The sequence below is a fragment of the Hippoglossus stenolepis genome, chromosome 3 (assembly GCF_022539355.2).
Source record: "Hippoglossus stenolepis isolate QCI-W04-F060 chromosome 3, HSTE1.2, whole genome shotgun sequence".
Taxonomy (NCBI): domain Eukaryota; kingdom Metazoa; phylum Chordata; class Actinopteri; order Pleuronectiformes; family Pleuronectidae; genus Hippoglossus; species Hippoglossus stenolepis.
In genome coordinates this window covers 9,782,829-9,793,255 of record NC_061485.1, presented here as the reverse complement: position 1 = coordinate 9,793,255, position 10,427 = coordinate 9,782,829, and positions in this window count along the sequence as shown.

Sequence of the window (10,427 nt, the reverse complement as noted above, 5' to 3'; positions counted from 1 at the left end):
GTGTTTCCAGCTGAAATGATATTTTCAAATGACCTCTGCTCAGTGACTCATCCTTTGATAAAACATACATGTGCCCTCCAAGAATATACAGAGATAAGAGCGTTATCGTCCCTGCTATTTACACTGCAGCACTTTTACTGCTTGAGCATCAACAGCAGCCAAATGAAATATAGTGTGTATCTACATGAGGACGCAAGGGCATCTGCAGGATTTCTGCATGCGTCGCTATCAGAGATAATATTTTATTGAGGGACTAGAGTTAGATTGTAACTCAAATAGAAAACACAATACTGATATGAGAATTGCAAACAATGGACTGAACCATGTGCTCAAAGTGCGACATGACCTGCACACACGCGGTCAGCCAGCGTCCAGCCATGCAGAAGCAACATCGCTCATCATTCCGCAGTCACCTGTATACTTAAGGTTCATTTACAATTTCACGTCTGGTATCCATCCAGCCATTCTGGACTTCATGTTCTGTTTATGTAGTTTCTTTCTTTTTTCTCTGCCCAAAGCTTTTAAGAGTCCTCTAATCATACATAATTAATCAGGGTTTTCACTTAAATGCACTGCATTTCTCACTCTCATTATTACTTAAGAGGCTGCGCTTTAAGGACTGAAAATACCCGGCGCTCTGTTGATGGCATTGTTCACAAAGCCAGCTGTTTAAACAAATGAGGATTCACAAGAGAACAAAAAAAATAGAAAATACAAAAGCATGTATCAATATTTCAGGCTAACGACACCATTTTATTACTTGACATTAACATTTTAATTGTGTCTTCTTGATGAGATTGAAACATTTTAGTGTGATCTGAGAACAGATTTGGTCATAATGTTCATTTAATGAGTATAACACTGAAAATATACTGTGTACTGTATACTGTGAAAGTGTACTATTTGACTGGTTGTGGGTTTTTTTTAGCCCTTCATTTGGTGGTCCCAGCCCTGATGGAAAACTTTAAACTTGATGAAACTGGTTCTCGTCTCCCACACTGCTTTCTCTGAGTGAGTTTATATTACTTGTCTCCATGAAGGGGCTCTCCCTCCACAACTCATTTCTCTCGAAACACTTCATTTTCAGAAAATGCATGTTCTCTCTCTCTCTCTTTTTTCTTCTCTTCTTTACTTCAGGAGACCGTGCCGTTTGACCACATCTGAAAGCAACGTTGCCGCAGAAAAAATGACTTCCTCCGCACAGGCAAGCAACATTTCAAAACCTTTTTATCTGTAAATGGACTAATGGACATGTTCTGCTGTTGTTTCATAACGACCATAATGTCTCGTTTATGACGCACCATGCTAGGGAGGAAGCGAGGAATATAAATGTCACGCAAACACTTTACATTCACCTGGTTATAAAGGTGTTCTCTTATAGCCTTACGTTTCTTTTACCTTTTTAAATAATTCTATATCACTACCATTGCAAAGTTACTAATTCAATGCAAAGCAATATGGTGTAATCCTCTAGAATGCCAAATAAAATCTCACAAACACAAAGCATCAACATCGCTCTGCAGCACTAACATGGATATAAAAAACACAAAACATGGAATAACAGCATAAGAGGTGCAGCTTCTCAGCCTGTGTGTACACTGGCTCTTTCATTGTACACAACTCCAGCCAACTGTAAGTATAAATGGAAGAGGCAGAGATGAATAATACATATGAATTACCTACATGCAGCCAGGATCTTTTTCTCTCTCTCTCTCTCTCTCTCTCTCTCTCTCTCTCTCTCTCTCTCTCTCTCTCTCTCTCTCTCCACTCACCCTCTGCTGCAGAAACATCATTTTTAGCAACAATAAAAATAAAAAGGCAACGTGCACAGACAAGAACCACAGGTATTGTGAATGAACAGCAGAGTGTCAATAGGTGTTACAGGGTTTTTTACAAAGGTGTTAAATAATGTCTAACTGCAAAACAGGGAGAGTTATGAAAGTCTTTGTGCAGCAAAAACTAGAGCAGATGGAGCAAACCCTCCCTTTTTAGTGTTAATACGTTCGCTTGTGTTTGCACTGTGCGCGTCCGACGTCATTACAAGTTCAGGCTCTTTGTGCACAATCTCTCTTTTCTTTATTGAAGGTGTTATTATCGGACCTCAGCAGGATATTATTGTACATGTCAGTGTGGAGGAAGCAGATATGTGAGTCCGTATAATGAAGAAGAATAGAACGTGATGAAGATACATGTTTTTATTTTTGATTTACTATACATTAGATAGCAGATGTTCTGATGTCCACATGTCTGTCACAGCATAAATTACAAATATGACTTACTGTACATACATGCTTGAATCATCCTCAGCAATCACAGCTAAACACTCAAAGAAGTCTCAACACACAGCCTGTGAATGGAGGACTCATCCCTTGAGGACACTGAACGTCTGAGCACGGTTTCACAGCGATCCGCTCCACACTCGATGAGATGTTAAAATGGTGGACGGGCCGATTGATAGACCAACATCGCCATGGTTACTGACAATAACAACATTATTCACTGACTCACAAACCATCAGCATCTCACTGAGAGAACACAAGTCCTCCCAGTCCATTCACACACGATGCCACTGGGGTCTCTGTGGTTTGAGTCTCCCATCACATACAGGCCCTGGTTGCAGCCACTGCCGTTGAGAATCATGCGACCTTTACGCAACGCTTTCAGAGATGACTCATAGCTAATTTCAGAGGGCTTTGTGTTTTAGATTGTTCTTGAAGTACACAATTATAAGACATGAAACAGAGTGACTCAAACAAAAGAAGGAGAAGCGCAGCCGGCGCCACACGTGAAGCTGAATGGTGTCTGACTGCTCCAGAGGCTCCAATACATTTTTGTGTAACCCTGACGACACCCTATGTAGAATTTGAAATCAGATTATTTCGGTGGGCGTACTCGGTCTTTACCGGCAGTAATTTGAGACAGATGTAGAGGGACCAACCCCCCACCCCCGCTGTACGTGGCACATGCACAGAGATGTGAAATGAAAGTGCAATAACGCAAAGGTGAAAGAACGCTGAGGTGAAAGAAAGAGTCTTTCCAAATGGAACAAAATGTCATAAGTAGTGAGTAAGCATATATAGAAACCCAACAGGTCTGTGTGATGCTGACAAAACCGATTTAATTTATGTATCTCAGTGAATTTGGATACAAATTCCCACGAAATTACCTAAAAGTCCCTGTCTATGTCAAACAGGTTCAACAGACAATCTGGTAACAATGGTTTGACCCATGAACTCCAAGTGACTCTGACTTTGAAAACATTGTGTGAGCTAAAATTTTGATTATTTATCGTCTCTAAATCAAAGATGTCTGTATTTTGGCTTATATATTTGCCTTTATTGTTAACAAGTGATTTCTTGAGCGTTAACATTCCCTGTTATAAATAGTTTGTCTAACTTTACTAACTAACAGTTGTAAAATCAAAGACTGACACTGTCACATTAAATCGATCAGTTATTGTAACAGCCTCCAAATACATGTTTTACCTACTGTTAAGCGTAGATACACTGAAGAAGAAGAAATATACAAATACATGAAATCAGATCAGTTCATATCAATCATTTATCAACTTAATTAAGTCGTTTAAGATGATTTTTATCACATCTGTAAGCTTTGAGGGTTACAATTTATAGACTGAGTTAAACTTTGGATGTGTTATGTTGGATTGACCTTTATTTACATGCCAGTTAATGTTGTATTGTTGTTTATGTGTTAGTTCTATAAATTAGACAATATAACAAAGAAACTATAAACCTTAAATTCTTGAACAAACCATGATATTTTCTGATAAATTCCACACATGTATGATCTTTAAAACTTCAAGACCCACATGTCATGTGCACAACAATTACATACAGCAGCAGCTGGCAATGACATTCTTGGATCACAGGCTCCCTTCTAGCCAGGCTCAAGAATGTTAGTAAAACCACACAAGCAAAAAATAAAAAATTGAATATAAAAACTAAACAAAACTATAAACCTAAAATATAAATTATAAGCCAAAATAAAAATATTGCAAAGTGCAATCTTATGGCAATTTAGGTTTTAGCTTTGGTCACTGCAGTCACGTTGAGACGCCTCCGTCCTCACAGTCGACGGTGTAAAAGAGAGCTGCTCGATGCTGCTGGAAAAACAAAACACCAAATTGAACCACGGCCTGTTCCATCGCTGTGTGTCTGACCTTTAACTGCGAAACGAGACGTGTTAGTGTCACCTGGAGAAAACACTGCTGATTAACACGGCCACTCCACTGTCCCTGACGTCACTGCGAATCAACGTTACCTGGCCACTGGTATTTGTGGTCGAATACTGAAAGAGACATGAGGAACGAGCAGATTCAAACTGACAGCGGGAGGGAGAGAGAGGGTTTACCTGCGATATTCGTAGGAGTCTGTTTTTTTTGTTACATGAAACTAAAAACTGGGCCAAAGTAAAGATCACGCTCTTCAAGTACAATGGCAACATCTATGTGAAGTGTCTGTGAGTTAACCGAGTCTCTTTCTTTTCCTGTTGATGCGATAAAAATATATCACGTCGTCATTTTAAAAGCACGATGACTGGAAAACAAAGTGCACTTTTTTATACAATAAGAAGGTGAATCAGTGCTTTAAAAGCTCCTCTTCAAATCAGATGATTGACAGCCCCTCGGAAAAAACACGTTGTGGAATCTATGTAGCCTCAGTAAACGTTAGACTTGCAAATGATACACTTATGTAACTTGAAATAGTGACGGAGGAACATAAAGGAGGAATACAATAAATTGCAAAAACAAAAGAATCAAAGGACCAAAACTAACTTTCTCATTTTTTATTTCTGTACCCGTGCTCTGTTACTCTGTCATCTTCAAATTGCTTTTTTTGCTCTTGAACTGTTTCCTATTGTTTGCCTTCAATTTTTCCATTTTTTAACTTGCAAAGCACCTTGTCACTGTGTTTTGATTTCTATATGAATCAAGTTCATCATTATCGTTACGACGTCTGACATCTGGAAAGGAAATGAACGTTTGTTTGCCACGTTATCTGTTATCTCATACAGGTCTCATACAGTAAGTTTCCACTGCAGTGTCAGAATACAGTTGGATGGTTGTGGTGCCAGTCGACCGTGCAGTAATACGTTCCCTGGACTGACCTCTGGAAGGACCTAACCATGCGACAGACTCGATGACTGTTCTGGCAGGGTCCCTGGAACCTCCCATCAAACCCATTGTGAGACCGTGACCACGCGGCTTAAAGATTACTAACATCATCGATCGACGCCCTCTGAGCGACGGGGAAGCTGCAGCTCATTTAAAAAAGAAAATAACAGATTTGTTTTTTATTTTTGGAGTAAAAAAAAAGAAAAAAAAAAGGTATAGATTCTGTCTTTGAAGTGATTTTTCTGCTCCTGTACACATTCTGTGATTCACAGAAGCCGTGCATTTCCAAATTCCTTGCCATCTGTGTAAATGTGATACCTCTCCTTAGTACAATGAACTGGAAATGGAAGCTGTGTTTCATATAATCCCCAAATCCATCCAACTCTCACATCCTATCATGCAAATGTGCTGCAGTTTGAAGAGAATCCGGTCTCCCAACCATATGCCTGAGCCGTGTAAAAGATACAACAATTTATTATGCATGCATTGCACCAGGCGTATGGTAATAAGGTATTAAATTAGTGCTGGACATTATTGCTCTTCTATATCACTTCTGCTCAAAAGATTTTCATATAAGTCACATAAAACAGAAAGAGGAATGAGATTTTAGGACAGATTTGCTGCCGAGCTGTACCTGCGATTCCTCTCCTCAGAATAACGTTTGACCAGTCAGGTTCATTCTGCTGCTGTTGTGTCTGTCACACTGATTCCAAACCAGGTTATTTATGAAGAGAAACTGCAAATTTACATCACACGTCTGAACCAGAGCGGATTCAACAGCGGAACATGTGACCTTGTTAAATAATTAAATGTGTGGAGAACAACCTCCATCACGGTTCGCATTCCTCCAATCAGTTATTTAATTTAAAAAAAAGACGGGTCCCTGGGAAAGCTATAGCCCTCAAAGCATGAATGCTCATCACGTTTCTTTAGAAACTTCATTTAATGAGTTTGGTGACCACTCAGCAGCACATTCATTATTTACATGTAATTTCAAATCACGAGATTTAAATTTCCAAATCAAATTAAAAAACGGTCTAAAAAGAAAAAAAAAAATTAAGTTCATTAAAGTAGAAATGAAATTAATTTACATTAAATTAACGATGAAAGATAAGTGGATATCAATAAGTGGCTGTGTGGTATGTGTGGCCCATCGTTCAACCAATGATGACCTGGTTTGCAATCAAAGTTAAGAGATTTCTCGTATCAGGTTCAACTCTATAATGCAAAAGAAATTAGTCAGTTTTCAGTTCTTTCAGTACAGTACTAACATGTGTTGATTCTCCGTAATGCTTTTTTGACATTGATCCTGTATGTTTACTGTCCACTCGGTGCTTTAGACCCTGTCCACACGAACCTTCTTCTGCATTGGCCTCTCGTCCTCATGTAAACAGTGTTTTCAGTCACTAAAATGCAGATTTTTAGAAATGCTTTGCGAAATACTGTTGCTTTGTGTAATGAGCATGCGCCAGAAACAAGAAGCTCCCTCACTAAGCTCACTGAACATGCTCTCAAGTAGTCGTGTTTGTGTTTTCGACTGTTATATACTGTATAACCAAGGTCTTGTGGACAGAGATTTTTTAGAGAAATCCACGGAAGTGTAGCCTTCGTATGTTCTCTATCTTTTAGTGTTTTGTGTTTTTGGGGGTTATCTACTCCTGCTTATATTGTATTTATAAAACTTCTTTATTTCATCGCTGCCCATCTTGACCGGGACTCCGTGGCAGAAGAGATGCATCTCAAAGGGACCTTCCTGGTAAATAAAAACATATACATATTAAATACATAACTGAAGACAATAATCTCATCAATATGGGGAAATGTTTCTACCATGACTCAGAAGAGAAGTGACAAAGCCACAGTGAAACTCTCCTGGAAAACGTATTATAGTGATGAAGACAGAAAACATTCTTATTACTGAAGTGGTTCCCCCCCTCCCGTGAGATTGGGTTTATAATGTGGAAAAACACTTTTTTCTAAGTTTCATATTCCACCTCTAAGTTTCAGTTGTTCATACAGAGGGAGGTTAAAACACATCGTGAATAGCTTGGAAAAGAAAACCTACCAGCTGCCATTTACTGGTCCAGGCCAACACATTCTCTGTAACGGTGTGTAACACGGTGCAGTGATCGCCACAGAGACCACAGGGATGACATTAGTGCTCAGTAGATTTTAGGTGTTGTTATTGTGTGTGAGGCCACACCCCTGTATGTACTTTACCGTGTGATTTGTGCTAAATGTGAGAAAACGCCCTCACTGCCCCGTAGGCATCTACACTTGTTGTTTAACCATCATAAACCACGCCCGCCTGCGGCCGTCACCTCCACCTATGTCTACAATGTGTAAACTAGTGTAATGCAGCGTTGTGATCATAGAAGCCGCGCCGCACTGTTCTAAATGCTGTCACAGCTAAATCACCATTAGCTGCTGGTGATGCTGCTGCTGCTGCTGCTGCTGCTGCTGCTGCTGATGCTGTTGTTGTTGATTTTGTTATTGCAAATTTCTAATGCATGGCGTTCAGACCATAAATCTTCTACGGGATTACAGTGTATAAGTCGTTTGTATGGTCTTAACTCATCAATCAGAGCTGGGATGTTTGTGTTATAGCTGCCACTTTGTATGATGGATGAAGATGGCTGTTTTTTAACAGTACAGTAACTACGGTAGGAGATGTGTGTGTGTGTGTGTGTGTGTGTGTGTGTGTGTGTGTGTGTGTGTGTGTGTGTGTGTGTGTGTGTGTGTGTGTGTGTGTGTGCGTGCGTGTGTGATGGAGCACAATGTAAGCAGTGACACTCATTATTCCGTCTGCAGCCGAGAGTGATTGAACAAGCCACATATTAACCGTCTTTTCCCCTTAATCCCATTGTGCTCGCTGAGATTAAATTTGAACACTAATAAACGTTTTTTATGACTAATTAATGTTTCGCACCTTGCCAAGAATCATTTTCCTCCTCTGCTAATTCTAATTGGTCCAATTAATCATGCAAAAGACAATTAGCATAGTTTGATGTGCAGTAAAGCCACTCCGGAGCCCACAGGGGGATTTGGAGAGCTTTTGTTTCCAGATACAAACAGAAAATTAGTCAAGGGTAGTGGGCGCTTGATGCTGAAGCACAGTGCAACACAATACTAATGAGTGCGCTCCATTGTGATGGTCTTTACAGGACTGACAGCCATATTCATACCAAAGGCAGATGTATGTTGCAAGTGAATGAAGATGACTGGCTCCGTGCAAAGTCCTGGAGCTTTGCAGCAAGAGGGGCCATTCAGCAGCACACAGACACACTGGGGCACATTCTCTGGTAAACATACTGTACATTTTCAAAGGTCTCCTGCTGCAGTCTATAGAAGACAGTACATCGATCCAGTTTCCTCACAATGAATGCAGCTCTCTCTCCTTTTTCAAAATCAATATCATAAACTTCTCAGCAATTTCAGGAAGATATTTTAGAAGTGACACTAATACCAATAAATTACTTTCAGAGATGGCCTTTTAAATGAATACGGCTTGTGACCCAATATTTGTATTTTCACAGGTGTGTACGATTGTGGGTTAGTGCAGAACATATAAAAAAAGACCTATGCACTTCCTTTGTCTGTATAAACATGTGTCTAAAAGGTCAAACATCAAATTTCAGAGTCAACAGCTATTGTTTTAACACAGGAAGAAGGTCTCACTGGGGGATGGTTCATATAAACCAATCTTAAGCTAAGACCATGAGAAGAGCTAAGAGCAGAATCAGGTATTGAGCTAATATCGATTCACTATTGAGCAAAGTTTGGCTTGAGGAAGATTTATTTTGTGTTCCTCTTCCTCCTGTTCACCTATAAGCTTAAATCTTTCAAATTTAAATTAGAGTTAGGAATTCCCTCCTGTTAGTAGCTCACAGGTTTAACATTTACGTTTAATTGGCTGTAGTTGGCTGTAGCAGCTAGTGTCACACTGGGAGGAAATCTGAGACAAGAACAATTGTTTTTTAAAATGTTAAACTGTTTCTGACAAATCTGCAGAAGGTGCTACTGGCACATAAACAATCACTAACTGATAATTGTCTCCTCAGGTAAATGAGTGCAACCTACTGATTTACCTGACTAAAAATTTGTGGTGCATCTTTTCTCAAACTGCACCGTCAGTTGAATTGTGCTGAAAGAAAATACATTTTAATCATCATTCACATTAATATTAACAATCCCCTTGTCACATCATTAGCTAATGAAACACAGAGACAGAAACGTTCGTGACTGTTTGATGAATTTACAGGTTTTTCCCCCTATGTGTCATTCTGTACTCATGGTTTCAACCCACAGTAATTTAATTATTTAAATGGTTTATAAAAAAAAACAGGAACTGTAAAAATGACTGTTACAGAAAAACTAAAGTCAACTCTCTGGTGTCAAGCTACTTTTAGACATGTGGCCATTTACTTTGACTTTAAATTCTCAGTGAGGAATCGTTTGTTCTACAATGCGACCACATCTAATAAAAGTATTTATCATGTCGTAAAAAAACGTCACCGTATATGAGGTGATCTCAGTCGAGCCATGTGCTTGTGTGTTTTTGTTAGTGACCGGACATTTATGCATGAGTCAATAAACCATGTGTGATTATTGATTCAATACATTGAGTGGTGTTTGCTTCACTGTGGGTGCACAGACTCACTGCATGTGGAAAAGAGCTTCTGATGTATTTTCTAAAGATTATAAGCCTCTAATGAGATGTAAGGTATATTTTTTTGTAATGTAGGGGCAGAAAATAAAAGGTAAAAGCCTTTAATACCAAGCGAGAACCTGACATCAGAAGATTTTAACAAGATGGTCCTTCTTTCTTTGAAATGTTGTCCAGCATGTTAACCTCTTATACAATTAGATTAATTGTCATTTAACATTTTTTTAATCAAACAAAACCCCACATTGAACTCGTAAAACTAATTTACAAAATTCAACAAGCACATTTGAGATCAGAATTAAAGAGGAAAAAAACATAAAAATCAGCAGTTTTATTTCCAATTTTTGCACAATCTACAATTCAGCCTCAGCGTATTTCTTATCATCCCTCTTATCATCCACTTCACACACACACAGAAAAGAAATACTCCATGCACAGTTAGAGCGTCAGCGAAAATAGCTGGCCCTATAATACCCCTCCACAAGCGGAGGTTGATTATGATAGTAAAATTGGCAGCGGAGCGTGGAATATCCCCCCGGTGATTTTCCAACTCCAGCTCATTTCACGGGCCATCTCTGGGTCCCGATCTCTGGGACTGGGTTCACTTGGCTCCGGCCCCCTTGTGCT